We start from the raw sequence: 17,951 nt of genomic DNA, 5'->3' as shown, positions 1-17,951 counted from the left end.
ACGGTATTCGTTGTAAATACCGCGTTGTAAAGGTATGCGTGGTAAAAGTATGCGTTGTAACGTCATACATCCCTCCAAGCTTTCCCGATGAACCTCCGGTCTTTGAGCCCCTACAGAGGATCTTGCAGGGGGAACAGGCTAAAAAATTGGTGTCAGTAATCTACAAAACGGTACATGGATTAAGAGATCGCCCAGACCCCATTGCTAGAGCCACATGGAACCAAGAGCTGGGAATAACACTTACTGACGAACTATGGGACTTCTGCGCACAGCAGACAGAGAGGGTGTAGGCTAACAGTAGACTTAGAATTATACACTATAGATACCTACATAGGCTTTATTGTACACCTGCACGGATGCCCAGGCATAACCTGCGTCACACAGATAACTGCGACAGATGTCATGCTCCAGGAGCTAATTTTCTACACCTCGCTTGGAACTGCGAGAGCGTCAAGGCATACTGGACACAAGTCTTCAGCGCGTTATCCACAATGATAACTACTGTCATGACTTTATCACCAGTTTTTGCACTCCTGGGACACGTCACACCACTACCAGCAGTGAACCATAAATTTGTTGCCTTTGCACTGCTAATGGCAAAACGACGGGTGGCTTGTCGAGGGGGATGAGGGAGGGCACCTTAGTTTAAGGATTGGCTGAATGACCTGATTTATTGTCAGGAACAATTATTGACATATGCTGAACTGTTACCTGTGACCTCCAGACCGACCGACATCTGGGCCCCCCTGAATTGCTACCTGCTAGGGCAAGATAGGTCCGATACCCCGACACAACAATGTGCATCTGCATAACATACCCGCTGATCTGGTGGGAGTGACCACAGCACATACAATGGCGTGATGATTGAAATGTACAAGAATAAGATGTGAAGTGGTGTCTTGTCGCTCTATATGCCCCAGGACGCACTACTTATGACCAGTATTTGTTGCCATCTGCATTGCTTATAATATGCTGTCTGTGCACTGTGTTTGTTATGATAACCTATTATGCTGTGTATCTGCACCTTCTTTCTTACTTATGTACTCTGTATGCTCTACAAAACCCAATAAACAAAGTTTAAAAAAATAAAATGTTACACACTGGTCTCGAGAATCCCTAAGGGATGCAATCTTTGGGGAAGCCAGCCTCTTTGAAAACTGGGGCAAAGAACTGTGGGTTCCTCCACAACAAAAACATCCCCACGTACTTCTTCAGGATGACTTTGTGGGGCCGTACATCAGTGTTCTGAAGGGGACTCGGGGTGCAACCCATGTCTGGCTTCCAGATGCTTCGAAAGCGGATAACCTCATAAACATCTCATGTAACAACAATCAACGTCTGGTGAGCTGTAAATCCAGTCGCCCGGTCTCCCACGCCACTCACAGCCGCTATGGGTACTCCAATCGAGAGCCTTCAACCGCATTCTTCCAGCAGCACTCCTCCTAACGGGGAAGCTAAATGGTCAGACTCCAAACTGACCATTTCATCTTGGAATGTGGCTGGGTTATCCAAATCAGCTGTGGAATTTCTGAATAAAAGTGATATCATTTGTTTTCAAGAGACTTGGTCTCTATCTCCATCGCCTCTCCACGGCTATTACAAACTTTTTCAATCAGCTTCCAGGCCTAATTCCTATGGAAGACCCTCTTGGGGCCTCTCCATTTTCATCAAACACAGGTGCAAGATCGCAGTCACTCCCATCTATCGGAACTTAACGGCAGGGCAGACGGTATTAATGACCGGTCTTTCAACCTAAGGCATGGGCATTTCCTTGCTCTTAATTAACTGTTACCACAACATAGCCAAAACTTCAAAATCAATGGCAACAGCTTTATTGGGCAAACATCTGGAAGAACCTTTATTGGAATTCGCCTCTGCAGAAGTACTGTTACTAGGGGATTTCAACATCAGAGACCTGGCTACCAACTCCCTTTCATTCACCAAAACTAAAGAGCAAGAAGCCATGACTACTTTTTTAACCAACTACAACTTACGTTCTGCAAAGCAAATCACATTGGAACAGAATCCTGGCGCCCATCTGTCGCGAACATTTAGGAATCTTTCGACCATTGACTATATTTTTTTATCACCATCTCTGGCCAATAAATTAATCATGATGGAAATCCCCACTCGTACCGAGAGCGACCATAACCTTTTAACTGTAACAATGGGCCTGCAAGTGCCTGCCGGAATAACTGAAGTGGGGCACTCAACGCAGGTCGAACTCCACACCCTAGTCAGACGAATTAAATGGGACGCCTCAGCTTCTGATAACGTGGGCTCCTGGCTTATGGGAGAAACTCCAAACTCCACGCACAATGCCCCCACAGACTTTCAGCACTGGTGGGACAACGCCATTGTCAAACTACGAGACCTCTTAACAGGCCCTGAAGCTCACCACAGACCCCACGGGCCTCGCCTGAAGCAGACTTCTGACCCGGTGTTAGCCAGTCAAAGAAGAGCCCTAAGGAGGGCTGTTCGCCTGCACAAATCGAAAGGCACTGGGCACTCTGCTAACAATATGGCCTCACTGTGCAAAGCCTTTAAAAAAATCATCAAAAAATCATCATGGGAAGCTAAGAGACAAAAAGAACAGAATGAATGGCTAAAAATATTTGCCTTGCTAAAGAGAAAAAACCTGTCCCAGTTCTGGAACCACATGAACAAGCTTCGTTCCTCCAGCAAGAACAGAGGGAAAGCGGTTCCTGAAGAAGATTGGGCTCAGCATGTGATTCAACAATACTGCTGTGACAACGTGGACCCTGCGGAGACCGAACTTAGAGACTGTGTATTTACTAGGCAGATAGAAATCCATGAGCTGACTACTCCAGCCGAGGTCTCTAAGTACCTGAAAGCCATGAAAAACGATGGCGCTCCCGGGCCCAACGGCCTTCCATCTGCGGTATTCAAATGTGCTCTGGATGAGTGGGCCAAGCTTTTGGTCCCCTTATACTACCTGTCGGCTACCAGACTCATGGTTAAGCTCGATCCTATGCCCAATATTTAAGAAAGGAGATCCCTCGCTTCCAGCTAATTATCGACTCATTGCCCTATTAGATCTCGAGGCTAAGGTATACGCCCGGTGTCTTCTTAGGTCGCTAGAAAAATGGGTAGCAGAAAACAACATCCTACCATATTTTCAAACTGGGTTTTGATCCTCGGCCTCCACATTAGATAACATCACCACTCTAGCTATCCTGAGTCAACAAGATGCACAAAAAAATCATCTACCTCTTTACTGCTGCTTTATAGACTACAGCGCTGCCTATGATAAAGTGTCTCGTAACACCTTATGGAGGAAACTAGGCAAGTGGGGGATCCCTCAGAGTCTGTTAGGAGCCCTTATCTCCTTGCATAAGAACACATGGGTGCGAGTTAGAACTGGCCCAAACACAGTCTCTGCAAAAATTCCAACCTCAGACGGCCTAAAGCAAGGTTGCGTTCTCGCCCCCCTCTTCTTCAACCTTTACACCGCTGACCTGGGAACATTCCTGGAGAAAAGCAATCTCCTTCCGCCAAAATTGGGCCTTGCAAAAACAAACCTGCACATCTTGCAATATGCTGATGATATTGTTATAATGGACAAGGCAAAATCTGGTCTTCAACGAGCTTTAAGCAGGCTCCACAAATATAATACTGCTAATACTTTAAAAATCAACCAGGAAAAGACAAAGGTTCTGATAATCGGCTGTTGCAAGAACAAGAAAAATGTAAGGTGGAATATCGGGCCAGCAAAGATTAAAACAAAATCAAAATATAATTACCTGGGGGTCTGGTTTAGTGAGTCCTCTAGACCATCAGCTCATCTAGCTGCCTTGAAAAAGAGAGCAGGAGCAATAACATGCTCTCTGATCCCACTTAACCAGTCCCTGAGTAGTCCTTCTACAGAACCTATTCTGAAAGTGATTAAAGCCACTCTTCTCCCCGCCTTAAATTATGGGCATCAGGCCTTCCCCGGCACATGCTCTGCCCGGCTAAAATAAACTCTTGCCAGCCCTGGGAATCCATGGGATCGTCAAATCACAAAGGCCATAAGAACGCTAGACATCGATAACTCATTACTAACCACAGACGTTATTCCATACACAGTCTGGAAAAAGGTTATCAATAAGCAGGTTAGACGAATTTCCCATCGGATGAACTCCCGGGCTTTAAAAACATCCACTGTCTTGCTCCCCCTGAATAACTCATACCTCCCTGGGGTACCTCAATCTTACCTCCTGGAAAATATGAATGCAGTGGCTCAGAAGAATATAATGCTCATGAGTCTGCTAGGTCTGTGCTCCACTGCCTTCAACCAATGGGCTTCAACAAGTGAGGATGGGGCCTGCAGACTGTGCAACTACAGGTCCGAATCATGGTTGCATCTTTTGTGCTGCTGTCCCGCCCTTGACGTTCCCAGAAGACTTCTTTTAAAACCCTTATATTTAAAATGGGGCATCAGGTCATGTTGGGAGGCATCGGCCCTGTGCTTTACTTCCTTAGACACTCAAGTGCTTGTAAGGACTGGAAAATACGTGAGACTCCTGGACAATCTTTTTTTACCCTCCTTGGCCCCTGCTCTTCCAGTTCCTTCCCCCCAAAAACTCATCACAGACTTTTTTCATCCCCTGACCTAGTATTCCCGTATTCATTTATTTTATTTTAGGCTTTTGAATTCTGTATGTGATTACAATGGTAACTACATGATTGCCTTTTTAGTTACATGTATAGGAACTCAAACCTTGATGGTTTTCTTAGTTTTGATTTTTAACGTGATAATTGAGCTAATGTTGATACTCTATAGCAATGGTTTTAATTAACTGTGCTAATTTAATAAAACCTTCACTCAACCAGTGATTTGGCCGTCTCACTTATCACCGCCTGCCAGTAGTGGGTCAGGGCCTGGCAGCTCCACATCATATGAATAAAATTTGCTCACATCTCCCTACATCTTGGGCACTCCGATTCATCCCTATGGAAAAAGCGAATGATTCAATTTGGGGAAATATATGCCCAGTGAAGTATTTAGAAACTAATCAGGCAAAATCAGGCATTTCTGGAAATTCAGGCATCCTCTGTAAGATGTTCTTCCAGTCCTTGTCCTCTATGGGCCTTCCCAGGTCTTCTGTCCAGGAGTTTCTTAACATGTCTAGTGTCTTAGTAGAGTCATTACATATCACCCCATACAGGCAGGTGACCACCTTTATGGTGCCCCCAGCTATTCCTATGTACTCTCAAGTGGCATGTCATCTCAAGTGTACCTGTTCTCCAGTGCTGACTCATGGCTCCTATAATTGCCCAAAGGAGCAGGAACTGACCCTGAGGGATGTCCCAGTCTTTGCTAAACTCTTCAAAGAGTAACAGTTCCCCATCTCTGCATAGGTCCCTCATTTTTGTGGCCCCCACCTGTTCCCATTCTTCCAACCCTCTCTAGTGCCCTCCATGTGGTAATGCCTGAAGCATTGTCAGAGGCAACTCCGGTGAGTATGGATATTTGGTCCATGTCTTCTGGAGGCATCTATTTCAGCATTGTTGTATCATCTTATGTTCCATTGTGTATATATGTGTTGTGGTTTTGCAGTTTTCAAGAGTGTGCAGGTTAAGGCATCCCGTTCAGGGTAAAGTGGCCCACTCTCTATCTCGTGTCATTCTCCCTGCTATCTATTGCGTGAGTCTCTGTAACTGCCCTGCCAGGTAGCACGCCTCAAAATATTGGACCACTAATCCCCCCTCCGCCGATGGTCGCTTTAATGTTGCCAAGGCCACCCTCTTCCTGCCTGCACCATATGAATGCCGAGATGCATGAGTCTAGTTCCCGGAACTTTGCACCGGTAATCCACACTGGCAATGTAGTAAAGAAATACAACAGTCTGGGGAGGGCCACCATTTTCAACAGATCAATCCTTCCCGCTACAGAGATAGGAAGTCTCCCCCAGAAGATCATGTTGTCGTTTAGTAATCTCAACTCTCCCCCTATGTTACTAACCTGTACATCCTGCAGATGCCCCAAACTCCTGCATCATATCTCTAGCCCCTCGCAACAACTCACCAGGTTTCTTCAGGAACAGGAGGAGGTCATCAGCCTATAGGATATGGTGTGCACCTGCCCTCCCAGATGAAATCCACTGTATCTGCTGCCTGTCCCTGCCAAGTTGGCCAGCGGCTCCACAGCTAGTGAATAGCAGGGGAGAGAGAGGACACCCCTGCCGTGTGCCCCTCCCCACCCAATATTATTCTGAAATCGTGTGACCCGTCTGCACCCTGGCCAGTGGGCTCGAGTATAACAGTTTCACCCATCCCAGGTTGTCAAAGGCTTTCTCTATGTCTATGGTTAAGATCACCCCCTCCTGCTCCTCAATTCTACCACCCTCTAGGATGGAGAAAGGCCGACGTATGTTCGGGCCGTATTTCTACCCGGTATGTACCCCGCCTGGTCCGGGTGAACCAGAGGGTTCATGTGAAGGAGAAGCCTTGTTGCACATAATTTACTTAAGATTTTAAAGTCGAGGTTAAACATCAACACTGGCCTCTACACCGTACATTTGAGAGGGTACTTGTAGGAAGGTAGGATCTAACTGCATGGTTACCCCCACTTTTTTGCCTGGTGTTTTGCTGATTTTAGACTAGTCTGACTGGGATCCTGCTAATCAGGGCCCCAGTCTATCTCCTTTCTCCCTAAATGTGTTGAGTTATATACTTAGGTACAGGATTTAGTGTATTGGGGCTGGGTGGGTGCACTGCCAAAGTGCCTGAAAATCTGCATCTGCAGCACACTTGGTGTCCCTGTGCATAGTCCAGTTCAGACCAGTCCTGGGATACCGTTGACTCTTGCTCTGGCGCAAAACTGGACAAAGGTCATGGGAGTATCCTCCCCACTATCAAACACTCTCCTGTGGGTACCAAAGGGCTTACCTGGCTGTAGGACCCTAGATTTGTCGTGGACAAGATTCTGATCAGAAACCACTGAACCTCGACCGTCTGGTTACCCTGGACTTTGCTGGGCTTCAACTGGGCCTGACTTTATCTCCCTCTCTGTTCAAAAGCATTGTCTGTCCTGTGCACCATACAGGCTCCGTGCAGAACGTGTGGAGCATCAAGGACAACTGAAGTTACACCCTTGGGGGCGAAGAGTCACTCCCCTGCATTTGCAGGCATAGTAACACAACTGACTGGTCTGCTGATCCTGATCTCCTGCAAACGTTGAAGGCTCCAGCAAAACAGGATGTAGGGTCCTATGTTCCTAGAGCAACCAGGGGAGCCCAGGAAAATCAGGATTGTCCCTCAAATGGATCCACAGGCCGAAGGCATAGAAGTTGCAAGGGGACCTCTAGCAGTTTCACCAAGCAACAGCTTGCAGGGCACAGATTGTGAAGAGGCCAACGTCTTTGTACAAACTGTGCACATAGAGGGTATACCCTGAAGATTCCAGAATATTAGATGATATGTTGTCTTTTTATTCATTTTTCCTTACTCTCCCCTCTCTCTACCTATCCTGTTATTATGTGCCTCCAATGAGTAATATAAACAGGTGTGATTGGCTTACACTGATATCGATTCCAGGGTGTGCTTTTTGCAGTGACCCCAACTTAAAAGTATATAAACATCTCAACTCCCCCTCCTCAGGACAAGTGAGGATCTCTCTCCCATCCAAACTATGCGCTTTACGTCCCGATCTGGGAGTCACAAATGGAAGTTCTTGGCTAGCCCCACTGTGCTGGAGCTTTGTTCTGAGTCCGAATCCCTTGGATCGTCTCCGGCCATTGATGTAGCATCTTGTCTTCCAAGTGCGCTGAAAGATGCTGTTGTGTTTCCGCTGCTGTAGGAGGACTGGCAGCTCTCCCTCCTCTCCCTCTGTGTCTAGCCATGCTCTGTTCCTGCTTCTCTTGCCTTAATTCATCTTGTTCCTGTGAGGCATGCTGTTCGATCCATTCCCATACTTCCTGTGGTGAATTGAAAAATGTTGTCCCCTCATTAGATATCATTCACTGTTTGGAGGCGAACACCATGGAATATTGCAAGCCCAACAGCTGCAGCTTCTTTTTGGCGGTAAAGTACGATGCTCTCTGTTTTTGTACTTCAAGAGAGAAGGCTGGAAATATTCTGACAATGCTATTGGCCACTTTGGGTTGTCCTTTCAGTCAGGTCTGGCCTAGCATGTGGTCCTTGTCCTTATAAAATAGCAGGTGTGCCACCAACGGTCTCAGTGGTCGTCCAGGCGGGGGTGCCCCTGCAGGGACCCTATGTGCTCACTCCAGAGCAAGTATGGGGACAACCCCTCCTCTGCCACACAGGTGTGAATCTACTCTTCCAGGTATACCCCCATATTGCCTCTCTGTCTTTTTCCGGCAGACCCACTATGTGCAGGTCGTTGTGCAGCGCTCTGTTTTCGGCATCTTCTGCCCTGATTTCCAGTGCATGTATTCGCTTCTCCATGTCCGTAAGATTGTGCATATTTTTGGTCACCTGAGGTTTCATATCTTGGATCTCCCCCTCAGTTTCAGTGACCTGCTCCACCAGCTTCCCATGATTCCCTCTTAGGAGTCCTCTCTGAGGGTATCAATTTTGGTTTCTTGAGGTCTCAATTGCTTGAAATATGTCATAGAGGGAGGGGTCCTACTGGGCAATCCTACTGGTATTGCACCCGGATGTCTTTGAACCTGCACCCCCAGCATCTTCCCTGCCTGATCCTGCTGCTCCAGTAGCATTTCTTGGACACCATCCCCATGGTGGCTAGTGCCATGTGTCTGACCCCACTTGTGCAGATTTCCTGTCTCTTCTTGGCCCTCTTATTAAGCACAGAGGCCAAAGCACTGGTTCAGCCCTTATTCAGAGCCCTGCTTTTTTTCGAGGGCCCCGGTGGTCCACCAAAGCAGGTCGCAGTGGCTCCTTTACAATCCAGATGCAAACAAGCTGCACCATCCTCTCTCCTTCACGCCACTCCTATTTCTGTGTGCTCAGCATTTCTCCCAGTCACCCCAGTTGATGACTCTGTGTGAGGCTCAGCAAAGTGAGTCAGCGTCGCCTCTCTACCAATGCCTTGAAGGCCCCTTCTGCCGCATCCACTGATCCTCTCTGCTGGGGTCGGCTCTGTCACCTTCCCCACGTGAGGTGAGGGAGATCACAGTGCACCGTTTTCTCTGCACCTCCGCCTTGGCTAGTGTTCTTCCCAGCCTTCAGCCCCTGCTCTTGTTTGCTGCCTCACGAGGGGGGTGCTGCCAGCTGACACACACCCCAGCACCGGTGACCCTATATGTGTTCACCCTGGGGACTAGTTCCACTCTCCCCACGCTTTCAGGATTATGGGCTTCAATTTCAGTGAGTTCCGCTTTTGGGTTTTCCTTGCCGTGCTGCGGCCACTCAGGAACAACCCCCCGGGTCTACCGACCCACCGTCGGTGCCATCTTAATTTTCTTTGTGGCTCCGCTATCTGGGCTTTCTTCACCCCATTGTAACTTGCTTCCTGCACCAGTGGTAGCTGGTGACATTTGAAATTGGTGGAGTGAAAAAGTATTGTCGTACTGCACTGCGGCGAGCGAGCGTAGTGAGCGAGCCTGAACTACCAACATATTGAAAAAAGAGTGGGCAAATGGTGCGATTTTAAGCAAATTTGAGGAAGCAGGAAGTTTAATAAAGCAATATGATTTAGTATTTATCATTTAAGAAATTGCTAATTTTTTTTAGCTATAGAGGACGGTCTTCGTGTATGCTGATGTTATCATTTACCCATATAAATTTTTGAACACACTGATACACTTGTAATGGTTTTAACTATACAATAAATACATTCATTGACTGTGTAGTGCTGTACATCGATACGATTACACTATATCCTTACATCAATTTTCTGTTTTCATGCAAGAAACACCATTTTAAAAAGTAAAGTGCAGAAAATATGAATGCATTTCAAATAGTACTCTGTGTAAAAAATGCCTGCATATAACAGCAAAGGCTTCCCATGTTATTGTTTCCCAAAATTCTCAGTAAAAAAGCAATCCCACGTTGTCAACAGAGGCTCCCAAATTATCAGGTATGAGCAGATTAATAAACCCTAATAAATGGAAGTGGCCAGGGCGTTCATGCAAAGGATTCACCTGCACTAATGGACTCAGTAGACCTGCGCAATCAAATAAACTGAGGTGCTAAGAGTGGTTTAAAGCAACACACAACATTCAGCAAAGCATGAATTTCTGTCCAGACCTCAGGCTACTTTGACTTTTTATGAATTTGTTTGAGGTCTGGCCTGATAACTTTAGCTGCCTGCCTGGCTCTTGCAAATAATAGTACATACATACAGAGAGGAGCTATTAATACTGGTCAGATACTTTTGCCGTCCTTCTGCGGAGTGAGGGGCCAGAGCGGAGGAGGAGACCATCAGCAACTGCTTGCCTCAATTATCGGGACCAGCTTTCTGGGCAGACTCGAGGAGTGGTGTGTTTGGCAGGCAGAGAAGCGCTGCAGGGACTCGCTCTCCCAGGAGTCCCTGCTTGACCGTTTGCACCTGGTCAGCGCTCCCTGCCCGACACGCCCACAGCCCACAGCAGCACTTAAACCTCACGGTGTTTATCTGACAGTGGGATACTTTTGCCGTCCTTCTGCGGAGTGAGGGGCCAGAGCGGAGGAGGAGACCATCAGCATTGCCTCAATTATCGGGACCAGCTTTCTGGGCAGACTCGAGGAGTGGTGTGTTTGGCAGGCAGAGAAGCGCTGCAGGGACTCGCTCTCCCAGGAGTCCCTGCTTGACCGTTTACACCTGGTCTGCGCTCCCTGCCCGACACGCCCACAGCCCGTCACATGCTCTATTTGTTGGACACAGACCACCGCTGCGCGGGGCGAAGCCCGGGCAAAGGGCGGGCCATCTGTGGCCGTCCGGGGACGACCAGGGACTTGACGGGCCACCCCTCTTGGACATATTGTGACAGGTACTGTTCATCGTGGTTCTGGACTGGTCACCTCCATTTAAGATTACTAACGAAACTGTGATTCCAAACTGTCGCGGTATGAAGAGGGGGGTCAGGGGCCTAAGTCAGGATAGTCATATGTTAAGTATGTTAAGTGTTGAATCACTGAGCAACCTAATATAAGGATTCGTGGCTGCCATTTGGGGGAGGAAAAGAGGAGAAGAGCTAGACTATAATATGTCCAACCATCCTAAAACACGCTCGGTCATGAGTAAAGCCCGCAAAACTGAAACCCCCAAACAAACGGTGGCGGAAACAAAAGACTTAGCCCCAAGCAAAGGGAAGAAACCCACCGCAATTGACCTGATGCTAAAGAAGGTATCTGGGGAAATAGAACGCATGGAAAGGAGCTTATCTTCCTCACCTAACCCCATTGTAGCTACTCCAACACCCTCTAGAGATCCGTCATTAGCTGATAGCCCAAATATGACGGGGAATGTAGCCTCACCAAATAAAGCAACTGAGAGTGTTCCCTGTGCTCAACCCCCACCCTCCCCGGGGATAGAAACCCCCGGGCTTAGCGAATTGACCCCTCAGAGAAAACCAAAATGACAGGGGAGGACTAAGGGAAAACAGAGACAAAATAAGCCACACACAGGAGATGGCCGTGCTAAAAATAGGCAAGAGGTTATCCTGGTAGAAGATAACGTGCACACAAATATAAACCCTCCAGGATGGATTGAGCTAGTCCTAGGAGACCTCAAAAAACATCTAGAAACCTTTATAATTGCTCAGTTAAAACCCATTATAAGCAAGGTGGACAAAATAGCGAGTGAGCTGTCTAAACAAAGCAAGATAATAGAACTCACAACCAAGAAACCCCCCACTGGTCCTAACCAACCAAGTAATTTGGTCACTAATGACAACACTGACAAAAACACACTGCCAAACAACAACTGTGTTAGCCACACCCAACACACAATTGCCCAGATACATGATGTGCCGAAAACTCCCCAAGACCAGAGAGGGGGATCCAACCAAGATCAGAGAGGGGGATACAATCACCAGATGAGCTCTAAAAACATGGATAAAGCCCCTCTACAACCTCTAACGCAATGGGGGCAGGAAGACTACTATCCAAGAAATGGTATTCACAGCTCATCCCATATGGATTTCGACCCTTTCCCCATCACAGATAGCCCCCCCCACACATAAATCTTCCTCCAGATGCCAGTCCATTTGTAATAGTATTTGCAGAGGTTCCGGAAATTAGGGCCTCAGACAAAGAATCACACTCCCAACTACATGCGAAAATCTCCAAGTGTTTGAACATACTTAGACCTTTAAATAAGGGGGAAAGAGGAGAGATAGTCCATGTAAGAAGAGTTAATTGGCTTGGTGGTAGGAAAAAGGACATAAGAGGGGATTGCATAGTAGCAAATTTCAGAGACACTAGACTTGTGGATTATATCCTGAAGAACCCCAACAGAAATCACACTAGCACAATCTGTGCGCTCCCGCTTTGGTATTTTTACCCAAGGAGTTGGAGTAGCAACAATGCTGACTATGTTGGGTGGAACCCCTGGAGACCACAATACACACATAGAGCCAGACCCACAAGCTACCCTGATCAGTTTCTACCCCTACAAGATTATTCTCAGTGGAGAAACAGATTTGCCCCTCTGCAGTCGCTTGAGGAAAATGACTGACTACCTTCTATGAAAAATAAGCCTGTAACACCCTCAGCAACCGGGGAATCCTTATGTCCTGCAACAGAGGTTGGTCGTGTCAGCGCTGGGAATGAGCAAAAATTGAGGCTAGAAGAACCCCCTAAACAGTGGGATGAGACTAAAAACGCCACAGAGCCCATAGAATCAGGTGACTGTAGAATAAAGGAACCCAGCACAGAGGGTAGGAAAGTGAATAGGGCCGGACTATCCGTTCTGTCCTAGAATATAGCAGGCCTGGGGGCTAAACTTAAGAACAAGGAGTGGAAAGAATACATAAGGGGCTTTCATATTATAGCTATTCAAGAAACATGGGCGCGAGACTCTGACTCCTGTCAATTGGAGGGCTATAAATGCTTTTTTAGACCAGCCAAAGAAGTGAAATCTGGGAGAGCAAAAGGAGGCCTAGTGATATATGCTGATCTAGACCTAAAGGGCACTTGGTCACAACCAGACTGGCCGTCAGATACATTACAAGCAGTCTTACTCCAGGGGCAGGGGCAGAGACTTCTAATCCTAAACTTTTATAATCCGGGCCCAATTGATGGAAATTTCACTATATTACTAGAGCTCGAGAGTAGGCTAAATGAGGAAACAGATCTAAGGCAGAGAGGGCTTGAACTAACTGTCCTGCTGATGGGGGACTTTAATTGTCATCTGTGCCCTAAGCTACTCCCCATCTCTCCTGATTGGTCTTCCTGCCCTGTAGAAAAGGGTCCCCATTTTGAACACAATAAAGAGGGCACATTGTTGATGAAGCTTCTAGACAGCTTTGCGCTTACCCACACAATGGATCTGGTTCCATTGAAAGCAGGGGAGACTCCCATACCCACATTCAAAGGTAGAGGCTGTGTGTCTATAATAGACTTTATAGTAATCTCTGCCTTTGCTAAAGAACAGATCATAAGAGTAAGAACGGAGTGGAGCCCCTTTAGCGATCATAATCCCCTCTCCCTGGAAATTAAATATAATGATCTACCAGTGAAAAACTTGGGGGGCGATATCGCAATCCACCCAACGGACCAAGGGAGGCGCATAAGGTGGGCAATGATCAACCCACAAGAATTCTACACCAACCTAGTGGGTAAAGGGAAAGAGCACATAGAGACCTGCCTAGACCTCGCCATAGAGGACAGAGGAGTGGTTCTGGCATTTGAACCTCTAACCAAAATAGTGGAAGGGTTATTAAAAACTAAGAGGCCTATCAAGGAACCACCTTCACCAAGATGTTTCGATACGAACTGCTCGAGGGCATTAAGAGAATTAAAACAGAGTTTAAAGAAGGCCCCAAGAGACAAGAATGAAATCGCCCATTGTAGACAGAATTACAAAATGCAGGTTAAGAGAAAGAAGAGTGTTCTCCAAAAGGAAGTCTGGGCAGACCTTAGAGACGCAGGAGAAAATAGGGACTATGCCCAGTTTTGGAGAATTATAAACAGACCCTGTTACCAAGACTCAAACTCCCCAGTAATCAGTACCAATATACTACCAGACCAATGGATTAACCACTTTAAAACTCTGTATAACCAATAGGAGGTAGATATTGGAGATGGGATTTGGGAGGGACCTAGGGCAACCGAATTCGAATTCTCTTCGGAGGAAGTTCTAAAAGCAATGTTAGGGCTGACGCGAAATAAGGCTCCTGGCCCAGACGGCACCCCCCCAGACCTATTTTTAAGTAATTCTGATCTATGGGCACCGATTATGACTCGAGTACTTAATGCTGCAATTAAATCTCGTCTACCGTGATCTTGGTCAACTGCAGTCATCGTCCCCATATACAAGAAAGGCTGCAGGGACAACCCACAGTGTTACAGACCAATCTCGCTGATTGATGTCTCAGCCAAAGTACTAGGTAGGGCAATTCTTAACCGCCTGATACAGTGGACTGATACTCATAATACCTTGGCGGACACCCAGTACGGGTTTCGGACAGGCAAGTCAACAAGTGACCAATGTCTTAATTTATACCTTCTAGCGGCTAAATACATCAAGTCGGATGACGGGACCCTGTACATGGGATTCATGGACCTGGCAGCGGCATTTGATAATGTTAATAGAGCTAAACTCTGGGCACTCATGTTTAGATTGGGAATTGATCCAGACCTGAGCAATATACTTAAGGAACTGCATTGGAACACCACTGCCAAGGTCCGTTACAGCGCGGGGGGGGCTGAGCACTGATCCCTTCCCGTGCTCTGGCGGGGTGAGGCAGGGGTGTATCCTGGCTCCATTCCTATTTTCCCTCTACATAAATGACCTTGAGAGTGCCCTGCTGACTCTGGGGACTGACTGCCCGAGAGTGGGATCGCGCCATATACCGGTACTCTTGTATGCGGATGACGCGATCCTCCTCGCCGGAACAGCAGTGAGTCTCCAGCTTCTAATCAGTGGATTTGCCGTATTCATGAGGAATCTGTATCTTTCTGTTAATCTGACTAAGTCTTTCATCATGGTGGATGGGAAAAAAACCACACAAGAGATTTGTGTTCAAAATAGGAAATCATGTCTTGGACACTGTGACCACTTTCCCATATCTGGGTCTCTTGTTTGATGAAAAGATTAAGTTTGCCCCACTGATTGAGGAAAGGTCCAGGAAACTTGTTTCAGCAAACTGGGCCATACTAAACTTCGCACGAAGGATGGGCCGTTGGTCTCCTGAGCAGGTGATGACACTGTACAGAGCGGTCAGTACCTCTAAAGCCACCTACGGAGCAGAGGTGTGGGGTTTTAGGGATGCACACCAGATACAAGGAGAGGAAGACAAATTTTTAAAGAAACTATTAAAGCTACCTCAGAGCATCCCGGCAGCACTTACACATAAAGAGCTTGATACCCCATATATATCTGACCTGATTAGAGTGAGACCAATTTTGACCTGGTTTAGAATTTGGCTAAACGCAAACGCTGAATTAACTAGACAGATCATCAAGGATTGTCTCTGGAGAGACAGATGGTTGCAAATCCCCTGGTTAAAATATATCAAAGAAACCTTAGAGTCTATCGACCAGGAAATGTTATTTTCTGACCCCTTAAATATGGATACCTCTTGCAAACATTATGTCCAAAAGCAGCTAATGGAAAAATATGATCTCAGGAGGAATGAACTTAACTCTAATAAATCCTCGGTAGTAGCCTACTCGCTTGTAAGCAATGAAATGGGCATGGAACCGTATCTCTTTTTAATGTACAGTCAGCATGAGAGGTTTTTAATGACCCGTTTTAGGCTCAATTTGTTGCATAATATTTTAGCTTACCCGTCTGGTTTTACGTTAACAACTGAGCAGAAGGGTGCCTGCGGCTGCGACAATGGGTCTCCGCAGGACACCCTTCATTTTGTATTACTTTGTTCTTTTTATAAAATTCCGTGTCGAAGATTTCTGGTGGACATTTTAAAGGAATCTAAAATTTACCATGCCAAATCTGCTTTATTATTCTTGCAAAGAGCAACCGAGATGCGTACTTTGTGTGCTATCATGAGTTTTTTTAAAATTGTGGTCAAACTAAGAAATACAAGGGGTTGATGGAGGATGATATGAATTTATTGCTCCCTTTTTTGGTCAAAGCTTGTAAATAATAACAATTTTTTAAAATTTGTTTTTATTAATTGTAATGTTCAGTATGATTATATGTGGATATGTAATGTTATGCATTTTTATGATGGTTTTTACCCACCGAAATAAATAAAGAACTGAACTGAACTGAACTGAACTACTGGTCAGTTCAAACAAGGCCCGTGACTCCACATAAGTTTTATCGAAACACAGAAAAAGAGGTTTCAAGATCAAAACAACTAGCTGCACAAAAGCATGGCAAAGTGAATAATGTAAAGCCACATAGCGTATTTTAAAAGGAAAGAAATACCTGCGGCCTAGTGCCACGCTCAGAGACCCCTGGAATACTGCACTCCTCCAGCAACACCAGCACCAGTGGTCTTCTTTCTGAAGAGACTCCGATAGAGGTCACACCCTCTCCATCAGGCAGTGCAAGGTGCACGCTGCACCTTCACAAGACAAGCGGCTCCACAATCCAAACAGATGCAGCTCCGAGGTAAACACGCACAGAGGCAAACCTGCAACCAAGGGGTGGCTGCACACATAGGTCAGTGAAACGCTGCTGTTGTGAGACACAATAGCCTTTCTAACTATCTCCGAGTTCCTTTGAGCACTAATCAAGGACCACCTGCTTGAGTTGCCCGGTTGCTAACAATTTGTATCACTGACCAGGACCCTCGCCCTCCCACAATCAAGGCGCAGCACATGATTACGTCATTTCTTATAACCTTTATCACTGCGCCCGCACAGCACCGTACCCAGGCCAGAACCTCAATTCACGGGAGCAATATCACACCAGGCAGTTGTTTTCTATAATTCACAATAAATATATCAATTCAGTGACTTGCATATATTTTTTTAAAAAATGGGACCCTTCCGATGTTACATTAATCATGAAATACACAAGGCCAGGCGAGCAAATCTTTTGTTCCCTAAAAACACCCAGAGGTTCTAGGGAAATGTACCAGTCATGGGTCAGCTGTCTGCTACTTTATGGTGTAAACAGGGCACCTGAGAGGTATGGTAGGGTCAAAACACAGGGGACACGTTATATATTCGCATACACAAAAAAATGGATGGGTGAATTAATGCATGTTTGGCTGGATGCACTGATGGTGTGGATGGATGGGTATATGGGTACGTAGGTTGGTGACTGGACGCGTGGATGTATGATTAGAGGTATTGAAATGGATGGGTGACAGAATGGATGCCAGAGTGGAGGAATTGATGGTTGGTTGTATTGATGAACAGCCGGGTAAATACATGGTTGGATGGATGGTTGGATGGGAATATGGATGGACTAATGAGTGATTGGGTGGATGTATGCATGGATGGGTGAAATAATGGGTGGATGAATGCATGCATGTCCACAGGACGGATCGATTTGTATCCCTGAATATAGCAGTTTCCTTTTCACTGGTTCTGTTCAGTGCACTTCATTCTGTCTTTGCTGTGGTACACATTGCCCATCTCGGCCAGCATGCTCATATTTATGCCAAACTTTTAAAAATCGTTTCACACACTACTTTTAAGGAGGGCAAGCTAAATAAAGGGTGTCGGTTTCTGAAATATATTTACATTGTACATGCACGAACTATAAATACGTCTTGGGGAGGGACTCGTACCTCTGCCCAGTCCCCTCCTCCACCCCCTTGGTTCAGGCTCGACAGAGAAAGAGCACAGGTCGAGGAAAGAGTGCAGCACTTGCACTTTTCATGTTAAGGCTTTTAATAATACATTAAAAGTATTATCTAGCGAGCATTAAAAAGAATATGTTTAATGAAAATCTA

The sequence above is a fragment of the Lissotriton vulgaris genome, chromosome 11 (assembly GCF_964263255.1).
Source record: "Lissotriton vulgaris chromosome 11, aLisVul1.2, whole genome shotgun sequence".
In the NCBI taxonomy this organism is placed as follows: Eukaryota; Metazoa; Chordata; class Amphibia; order Caudata; family Salamandridae; genus Lissotriton; species Lissotriton vulgaris.
The sequence above is the reverse complement of the archived record's forward strand: the minus strand, read 5'-3'. Positions refer to the sequence as shown.